This window comes from Dioscorea cayenensis, chromosome 19, assembly GCF_009730915.1.
Source record: "Dioscorea cayenensis subsp. rotundata cultivar TDr96_F1 chromosome 19, TDr96_F1_v2_PseudoChromosome.rev07_lg8_w22 25.fasta, whole genome shotgun sequence".
Classification (NCBI taxonomy): Eukaryota; Viridiplantae; Streptophyta; class Magnoliopsida; order Dioscoreales; family Dioscoreaceae; genus Dioscorea; species Dioscorea cayenensis.
In genome coordinates this window covers 16,439,842-16,449,291 of record NC_052489.1, presented here as the reverse complement: position 1 = coordinate 16,449,291, position 9,450 = coordinate 16,439,842, and the positions used below count along the sequence as shown (strand labels likewise).

At 44.9% G+C, this 9,450-nt stretch overlaps 1 non-coding gene across 1 annotated transcript; it reads right to left on the bottom strand.

Moving 5' to 3' along the window:
* Window positions 1-3,030: 3,030 nt before the first annotated feature.
* LOC120250939 lies at window positions 3,031-3,137 on the bottom strand. The gene has a single exon (XR_005533268.1). It is a non-coding gene; the product is annotated as a small nucleolar RNA R71 (small nucleolar RNA).
* Window positions 3,138-9,450: the final 6,313 nt, after the last annotated feature.

The following is a 9,450-nucleotide window of genomic DNA, read 5'->3' as shown; positions in this document are numbered from 1 at the left end:
TACTGTTCACAGCCGGTCGAAAATCAGGTTTCCAGAGAATCCACACGGGCGTGTGAAAATTTTTCACGCCCGTGCGGAAATTCCACAGGCCCATGTGGAGAATCCACAGGGGCATATGGATGCCCGATTCCAGCACTATTTCAGCCACGATTCAACCCAATTTTAGAAGAATCTTTTGACCTTCTCTCTAACTTTTCTCTATCTTTTGGGAGGCCGTCAGCTAGAGTTTTGAGATGCTTTTATCGATATCGATCCGGCGAGGTGTGCCCTAGGCCGGATAAGAGAACCTTTGTAGAAGACGAGGCTACTCCACAAGACTATCGACACAAATACCGAGGGGTTTTCTTATGGATTACTTGTTTTTAATTTTGATTTCATTATTGATTGTATCTTGCTCCATGGAGAGCTAAACCCCCTAGTGGGTACTTGTATTTTGTAAACCCTAGGATGCTATTGTTTTTTTGATATTTTATTATGCTTTTGATAAGTGCTTGTGCGATATGAAGGCGAAGCGTTCATTCCTTATGTTGAGCATTACTTTCCTAATTTCCTACATTAATATGTGTGTTTTTATGTTACTTTTACGCAGGTAGGATTGTGAGGCCGAGTATGAAGGAAATAGGCCAATGTGGATCATAATGCACCTATTTTGGAGAAGATCTTGTTAAGGTTCAAACGCGAAGACATAGGTCAGGTGTGAGATGCTAGAGTGTGTGCCAACCTCCTAGCATTCGAGTGAGCACATCCATTTGGAGGGGCACAAAGGCAGTCACACTCGAGCATTCTGATTTATGCACATAAGAACGAGAGCTCCACCAACATGTATATAATTGAAGAAGCAAGTGATTCACGACGTAAACGTGTGCCCGTTTGCACTACCCCAATTAAAATATGGAATTTGGAAGTTATTCAGGTCGAAGACTGTAGCAGAGCACTGCAGAAACACCGTAGCGTGACTGTAGCAGCACTGTTCACAGCCGCCCGAGAAATCAAAGAAACAGAGAATCCACACGGGCCTGTGGAAATTATCCACGGCTGTGTGGAAATTCCGCACGGGCGCGTGTACCATCCACGCCCGTGGAGTCGCCCGATTCCAGCCCTATTTAAAGCCGATTCAACCCCGATTTTAGTATTCTTTTCTCCATCTTTTCCCCAACTTGAGAGAGGGCTTCGGCTAGGGTTTTGAGGGGTATTGGCTAGGTCTTTGGAGAGGTTCTACGGCTCCGACATCGCGCGTCGTTTGGAAGAAGGTTATTGGTAGAGCTTTCGTCGGCATCGATCCGGCAAGGTGTATCCTAGGCCGGACAAAGGATCCCTTACGACGAGTAGAGGACTCTCCACAAGACCATCGACACGACCATCGAGGGCGTTTCTTTATGGATTCATTGCTTTTACATTCGATTTCTTTGATTGTACTTAGCTCCATGGAGAGCTAAACCCCTAGTGGGTACTTGGGTGATTGTGAACCCTAGGATGTATTCGTTTCATTGAACTTCTTTAATATGCTTTGAATAAATTGATGTTTATTCTGAGTTCCAACCTTGAATGCTTGATTGTATGAACATTTCCCCTAGAGTGACACTAGGGTTGAGAGTTCTTGTTGGTAACCTTGTGAGTGAGTGACACACCACGAGCGTTAGACAAAGCTAGGTTGGAGAGGGTTGAGAGGGTGAGTCGAGAGGTACAGGAGCGTCGCCTTTCCCCTCCGACGTGATAGATTCTACCTCCGTTCCTCGAGTTCTTTGTGGCCATAATAGAGTGAATGGTCTAAGGGATGAATCTCCGATGAACGGAGGTAGAATCTATCACGTCGGAGGGGATCTTAGTATCTAGGTCTTAATTGTGGTTAGGGACCTTCCGCCTAGAACAAAAGGTTAGGTCTATAATTAGGAATAGATTTATCACCTAGAATCCCTAGAGCTCATTGCAACTTTATTCGAGTGCGAGGTTGAAAGGTTATTTAATCTCTCCTCTGGGACATGAATAGAGTTAGGCATAGTTGACCTTAGATTTGGGACTATGTATGTGAGGATTTCCACGACTCACCATTGCATTGATTTGGAAGCATAATAGAGAGTTCTTGCACTTGAAGCGATTATCCTAGGTGAAGCATCATCCGAGTACCCCATCTTTTTCGATTACCTTACCTCCTCCTTACTTTTGCTCTCTTACTTGTTGCTTTTAATTGTTGAGAATTGAATCATTGTCACACTTATCATTGTTGATATTCCACATAGCTAAGAATCGAATTAAGTGTCTTTACTCCTTACTCCCTGTGGATTCGATACCCGCTCACCCGGGATTATTACTTTGACAAACCCGTGCACTTGCGGGATATACGCAAGGGGAACTTGTCAAGTTTTTGGCGCCGTTGCCGGGGAGCTAGGTGTTTAGAGATACTTTGCACTTTGTTTCCTTAGCTATTTCACCACACATTCTAATTCATATCTTCTTATTCTATCACCGTTCTGATTGTCTTTTTCTTTCTTTTTGGTGCAGCTCCAGGTTATGACCCGTGGGAATCCATCAATATTGATTGAAGGAGACCCTGAGCTTGAACGTACACTTAGAAGAAAAGGGAAATAACCTGTGCAAGAACAGCATAATCCTGCTGATTTGGAAGTAGAAGGATTTAAAAACATGGCAGAACAAAATGAGCAACATCGAACACTATCCGATTATGCCAGACCTTCAGTGTTGGGGACACAATCGAGTATTGTGCGTCCCCCAATTACAGCTCAGAGCTTCGAGCTAAAGCCGACATTCATCTATATGCTGCAGCAGTCCACACAATTCAACGGTTTGGCGGATGAGGATCGAAATAGTCACATAGAGAGCTTCCTCGAGGTGTGCGACATGCTGAAGATAAATGGTGTGACGGATGATGCCATCAAATTGAGAGCCTTCCCATTTTCCTTAAAGGGGAGAGCAAAGTAGTGGCTACACTCATTACCTAGAGCATCAATCACTACATGGGAGGAGATGGTAGAAGCTTTTCTAGCCCGTTATTTCCCTCCCGAAAAATCAGCAAAGCTTAGGAATGAGATCTCATCCTTTGTGCAGTTGGAATTGGAGTCTCTATTTGAGACATGGGAAAGGTTCATGGAACTCCTACGAAAGTGTCAGCAATACGGATTCCCGGAGTGGATGATTGTTCAAACCTTCTACAATGGTTTGAACCCTAGTACAAGACAACTCTTGGACGCGGCGGGAGGAGGTACCTTAGGTAGCAAGACCCCCGATGAGTCTCGTCAATTAATTGAAGAAATGGGGTTAAATAGCTACCAATGGAACGCTAGGGTGAAGAAAAAGGTGGCTAGTCTCCATGAAATTGATGATGTAACTTCATTGGTGGCCCAAGTGGAGAGTTTGAGTAAGAAGCTAGATCTTATAGCTTCGAATAGAGTTGCGGCCGTGACCAATTACACCTGTTGTGGTGGAGGACATGCTCCCTCCGATTGCCCAATCGTCATTGGTGATGCTTCTTCAGTTGAGAATGTTGACTTTGTAGGTAATGGCATGAGACCTCAAGGGAATCCATACAGCAACACCTACAATTCAAGTTGGAAGAATCATCCCAATTTTTCATGGAGTAATCAAGGACCACAGAAGACCATGGGGCCATCGGGTTTCCAACAACAGGAACAAGCCCCTCAAGTGGAAAACAGAATTTCAGGCTTGGAAACCCGAATGACGGATTTGGAGAAGCACTTGGCTAGATTTGTTCAATCAGCAAATACAAGGTTTGAATCAGTCGAGGCTACACTTCGCAATCACACCACCTCCTTACATAACCTTGAAAATCAGGTGGGGCAAATAGCAAAGTCTCTCTCCGAAAGGCCACATGGAAGTTTACCAAGCAACACGGAAACCAATCCTAGAGAACATGTGAAGACGGTCACTTTGAGAAGTGGTCATGATGTTGAAGGGAGGCTTCCGAGTGAAAAGCCAAAAGAACACGCACCCGAGGTTGTAGAGGTTGAGGAGGGTGTAAACAAAGAGAAAGAGGTGGCACCCCCACCATTCAAGCCAAGAATCCCTTACCCCTCTAGATTGAAGAATGACTAAGGGGATAAACAGTATAAGAAGTTCCTGAGTCTGTTCAAGCAACTCCACATCAATATTCCTTTTGTAGAGGCATTGGCTCAAATGCCTAAGTATGCGAAGTTCCTGAAAGACTATTGACCAACAAGAGGAAATTGGAGGAGAGTGCTTCAGTGGTGCTAGATGCTTCATGCTCGGCGGTGTTGCAAAAGAACATGCCGAACAAGAAGAAAGACTCGGGAAGCTTCATCATTCCGTGTAACATCGGCAACTTAGGTGAGGAAATGGCATTGGCGGATTCAGGGGCAAGTATCAACGTCGTGCCATATACTTTCTTCCAAAAGCTAGGCTTAGGAGAGCCTAGGCCCACTCAGATGACTTTACAATTGGCGGACCGAACGGTATGATATCAGAGAGGCATCATTGAAGACGTGCTTGTCAAGGTGGACAAGTACATTTTTCCGGTTGACTTTGTAGTGCTAGATGTCGATGAGGATGCGGATGTACCCTTGATACTTGGGAGACCGTTCTTGCGGACTTCCAAAGCATTGATTGACATGGACGGCGGAGAGCTCACATTGAGAGTTGGAGATGACAAGCTCACATACCGCCTTGCTGAAGCCATGCGGCATTCTCTTGATTTCGATGACACTTTATACTTTCTAGACACTACTGATGAGCTTGTTGATGAATATGTGCAGGAAATGTTCAACCCGGATCCATATGAAGGTTTGTTCAACAAAGAGGAGAGCAATGAAGAAGTAATGATGCTTGGTTCGACTGGAGAAGAAACATCTACCCCGAGGATCTTGAAGACGGTGCTCCAGAAAATGAAGACGGCTCGGAGATGCCACCGAAAACGCTCCAAGATTGTTGGAGATGTACATGAGCCAAGAAAGTTGGACGAACCATTGCTAGGTGGTCCGAAGCCCGAGAGTACACCCTCTACCCTCAAGAGACTTTGCTCATCATTCTTTCAAGCCATGGGTAAGAGGGCAACCTTCATTTATGAACCCCCGTGAGGTAAGAAAGATACGTCATGCTTAGTGACGTTAAACAAGCGCTTCTTGGGAGGGAACCCAAGTGTTTATTGTTCTCGCACCTTTTAGTTTAGTTTCTTTTCATGAATAAACTGTTAAGTGTTGGTGTTTCAATTTTTAAGTGCTTGTGCTGCGATTTTGTTGTGGGTTTTTAAAAGAACTCATTGTGTGTTTTGTTGAGAGTTGGCGAAGTTTGGTCGTTTGAGTTCTATTTCGTGTTTTTATCTGGTAAATTTTGCATAATATAGTAGGCTCTGAGTGTGTAAACATGTTCAGAATAGTTCTGCAAAGCCTGCAGGTTTTTCTAAGTCATCCAGAGAAAACATACGGGCGTGTGGAATTTCCACGCACCCATGGGTGTATACTGCGAGCTCATCCAGAGAAGGCATCGGGGCGTGCGGCTGCCCCTGTGAATGACCATGCAACTGGCGCACGCACATGGGTAATTTCCGCACGGGCGTGTAAACTCCTGCAGAGTTGGCAGATTTTCCCGAGAGCACACAGGGGCGTGGACTCACCCCTGTCGGCGACCTTGTGAACCACACACGGGCGTGGGTAATTTCCGCACGCCCATGAGAATCTCTGCAGGGTGTTCCCTCCATCCCGAGAAAACACAGGGGCGTGCGGCTGCCCCTGTGAGTTGAGCATGTAAATGTCCACGCCCGTGGGGAATTTCCGCACGGGCGTGTGTAAGACTTGATATTTTTCTCGGATGTCCAGGGAAGCCACAGGGGCGTGCGTCTGCCCTTGTGGGTCTGGCGCACGGGCGTGTATAATTTCCACACGCCCGTGTGGATGCACAGAACGCCAAAAGTCGCGAGTTCTGTTTAAAAGAAGATGATTCCTCTCTCTCTCTTCACGACTCCTTTTCACTTGAAAACACTCTCACAGTACTCTCCGAATCCATAGCGTCAGTTTGGTAGGATTTTAGCGAAGTTTTCCGGCCGGCTCTTCATTTTCTCACTACTCCTCATCAGTAAATCCCTTTTCATCATCTTCTTCGTCAATTCATAGTTTCTATCGATTAATCTGGTTAATAATGCTTCGTTTCTTCAATTGGAACGATGATTTATGTTTAGAACGAAGTTAGAAGTATTATTAAGCTGTATTTTTGGATTATTGATGCGTGGCCGTGCGGTTCTAACACCCCGTGATCCACACGGGCGTGCGGAAATTCCACACGACCGTGTGGATTTTTGCAGCATTGTTTTATCAACTTGTTTGATCAATTTCGTTTAAATTTTGCAGATCATGGCACCTAGGTCAAAGAAGCAAGTGATAAGAGGCCACGTGAGTCATCCCCTGAGCCCTAGGGCATGCGATTTGTGATTCCCGAACATCAGGTCCTTTATGAGCGTTTTTCGAGACTCTGTTTTAGACAGACTCAATTTTTGGACACAACTATATTGCGGGAGCTTCAGCAGGGAGATGAGTTTGCCGATGAGATCGAGGATCTAGTTTCAGAAGGTGGTTGGCGGCAGTTGCTGACGATTAGAGAGCCAGCCATCCGAGAGTTTGCACAGGAGGTGCTATCCCCATTCGAGTTTGATAGAGCGTATTCGAGCTTCTACAGTTTGGACACCATTCAGTTCAGAGTATTTGGACGCCACCATAGCTTGAGCATTACACAGATTTCCATACTACTTGGCTTGTACGAGGAGGCATTCACGGATACAGAGGAGTATGCACAGTTGCCTACTGATTATCCTGGAACCTTGACCCCGCAGAGAGCTTACAGAGTACTATATGGTCAAGGTCAGTACGAGCCAGGGGTGTACAAGGCCACGTGCCTTTCCCGACCTGCATACAGATATTTGCACGCCATCATGAGTAGGTCGGTGAATGGTCGCGGTGACAGTACTGGTGTTTTGAGCCGTCAGGAGCTGCTGTACTTGTACTCGATGGTAGAGAGCGTACCGATTCATTTAGGGCACATTCTGGCAGAGTACATCATACACCAGGGATACTATACTAGACTGGGAGCGATCTTCTCGGGCCCCTATATTAAGAGATTAGTGCTACGCATGGGTCTCTTGGATTCGATTCGCTGGGCCGAGAAGACGAGTGTACCCGCTTCCCTGAGTTTAGAGACTATGCGATTGATAGGCATGGTCCGCGTGGTTCGGACAGGGGTCTTTGCTTTAGTCCTACCAGCCCCAGAGATAGCTGAGGATGAGGGTGATGAAGCCGGAGCATCTCAGCCCGTCCCCGAGCCTCAACTAGCATCGATGGAGACCGAGGCACCTCCAGCAGCACGAGGAACCACCCCAGTGCGTATGTTTTCACCATCTCGAGCCAATGATCGCTTTGAGAGGCTCGAAAATGCTATAGGAGTGGTCCGAGCTGAGGTTGCTGAGATTCGGGCTACGCAGGCCACTCAGTATACAGAGTTCATGGCACGTTTCGACATATTACAGCAGAACCTAGAGCGAGACATTGCCTCATCATTTGTCCTGCAGCCGAGGACCCTTCAGGCCCCGTCAGTTCCTCCAGCACCTCCATCCTCGACTCCAGCACCGGTGGACCCACTATATGCCACCTCAGTAGCAGCAGCAGCACAGGAGCCCGAGAATGACTCCGACACTTGACTTTTTATTTCCTTGCGTGCATTTTACTTTATTCTATTTTCTTGTTTTTAGACTTGTTCACTCAGAAAGGATTTTTCCTTCTGAGTTTATGTTATGTTGCATTTACTGAGTTGTATTCATTGCTTCATCTTTTATACACTCGAGTTATTTTTGTTTTTCTTGAGCTTCACTGAACCTGCTCGTGTATGCGTGCAGATGGTCTTGTCATCTTGGGAATTGAGACTTAGTCATGGGCACGGCCAAGGTGCTTCGGCACTTGGCCGTGTGAGCTTCACAACCCATTGGAACACTACTCCCAATGAATTAGCTTCATCAAACGCAACACTAGGAGTCAGTGGAGTATTGTTTTGATTGCTTCTCCCACATCTATTTTTGAATGATATATTTTGAGTGAGCTTGCATGTGTACATTGAGGACAATGTACAACTTAAGTGTGGGGGGGAGTTTCATAATGCGCACATCTTTTCAATTATTCTTGATTGATATATGCTCACATAGCCAATGGCGGTTCACCTTAGTTTCAATGATTGTATTCTTAAGTCTAGGAGAATTGTTAACATTGAATGTTTTCATGCTCTATTTCTTGCTTGAATTTTTAGGAATTTTTGCCCGATTTACACTTAGTGCACTACTCACTCTCTAAACTCTATTGGAAACTCATGTTCGATGTTAAAGGGACTAGTTAGGTTTACTTCTTTTGCTAAATTTAAAAAAAAAATAAAAATAAATGAAAATGAAAATGAAAAGAAGGAACAAAATAGTTTTATTGTTTATTTGTATTTATTGGGTGGAAAGAGCTACCACCTATGAAGTATGAAGCTACTCTGACAAGTCGGATACTAGTTATACCCTAATTAGAGAAAGATCTATCTCATAGGATGAGTGAAAGCTACCACTCGGGTAGAAAGAGCTACCACCTCGAAAGTGTGAAAGACAACTTAGCGGCCGCTTTGGAAAGGGCTACCTTAGAGGATGTGTGAAGCTACTACCATCTTTTAATATTTTTGTCACTTTTGTAGATAAATAAGTCCCTTGTACTTAGAAATTTGAGGAGTATACTTTGGGTTGTTTTGAGTGAGTTCACACACATACACGAAATTCGGGTCTGTTGCCCTTTTTTATTCAAGTTTTTAGCTAGAGCATTGATTTTTCGTATTTAGTGTTGAAACATTCCTTACTTGTAGAATACTTTCTTTGTATGCCTCGGTGAACCTAAGGCCAAGCACATTCAATATTTTCTTCATTGATGCATAGAATGTTTTAATGTTTGCTTGAGGACAAGCAAAAGCTTAAGTGTGGGGGAGTTTGATAAGTGCTTGTGCGATATGAATGCGAAGTGTTCATTCCTTATGTTGAGCATTACATTTCTCAGGTTTTTACACTAATATGTGTGTTTTTATGTTACTTTTATGCAGGTAGGGTTGTGAGGCCGAGTATGAAGAAAATAGGCCAATGTGGATCATAATGCACCTATTTTGGAGGAAATCTCGCTAACGTTCAAACGCGAAGACATAGGTCAGGTGTGAGATGCTAGAGTGTGTGCCAACCTCCTAGCATTCGAGTGAGCACATCCATTTGGAGGGGCACTAAGGCAGTCACACTCGAGCATTCCGATTTATGCACATAAGAACGAGAGCTCCACCAACATGTATATCATTGAAGAAGCAAGTGATTCACGACGTAAATATGTGCCCGTTTGCGTTACCCGGTAGCGACACTGTAGCATGTACTGTAGCAGCACTGTTCACAGCCGGCCGAGAAATCAAAGAAATAGAGAA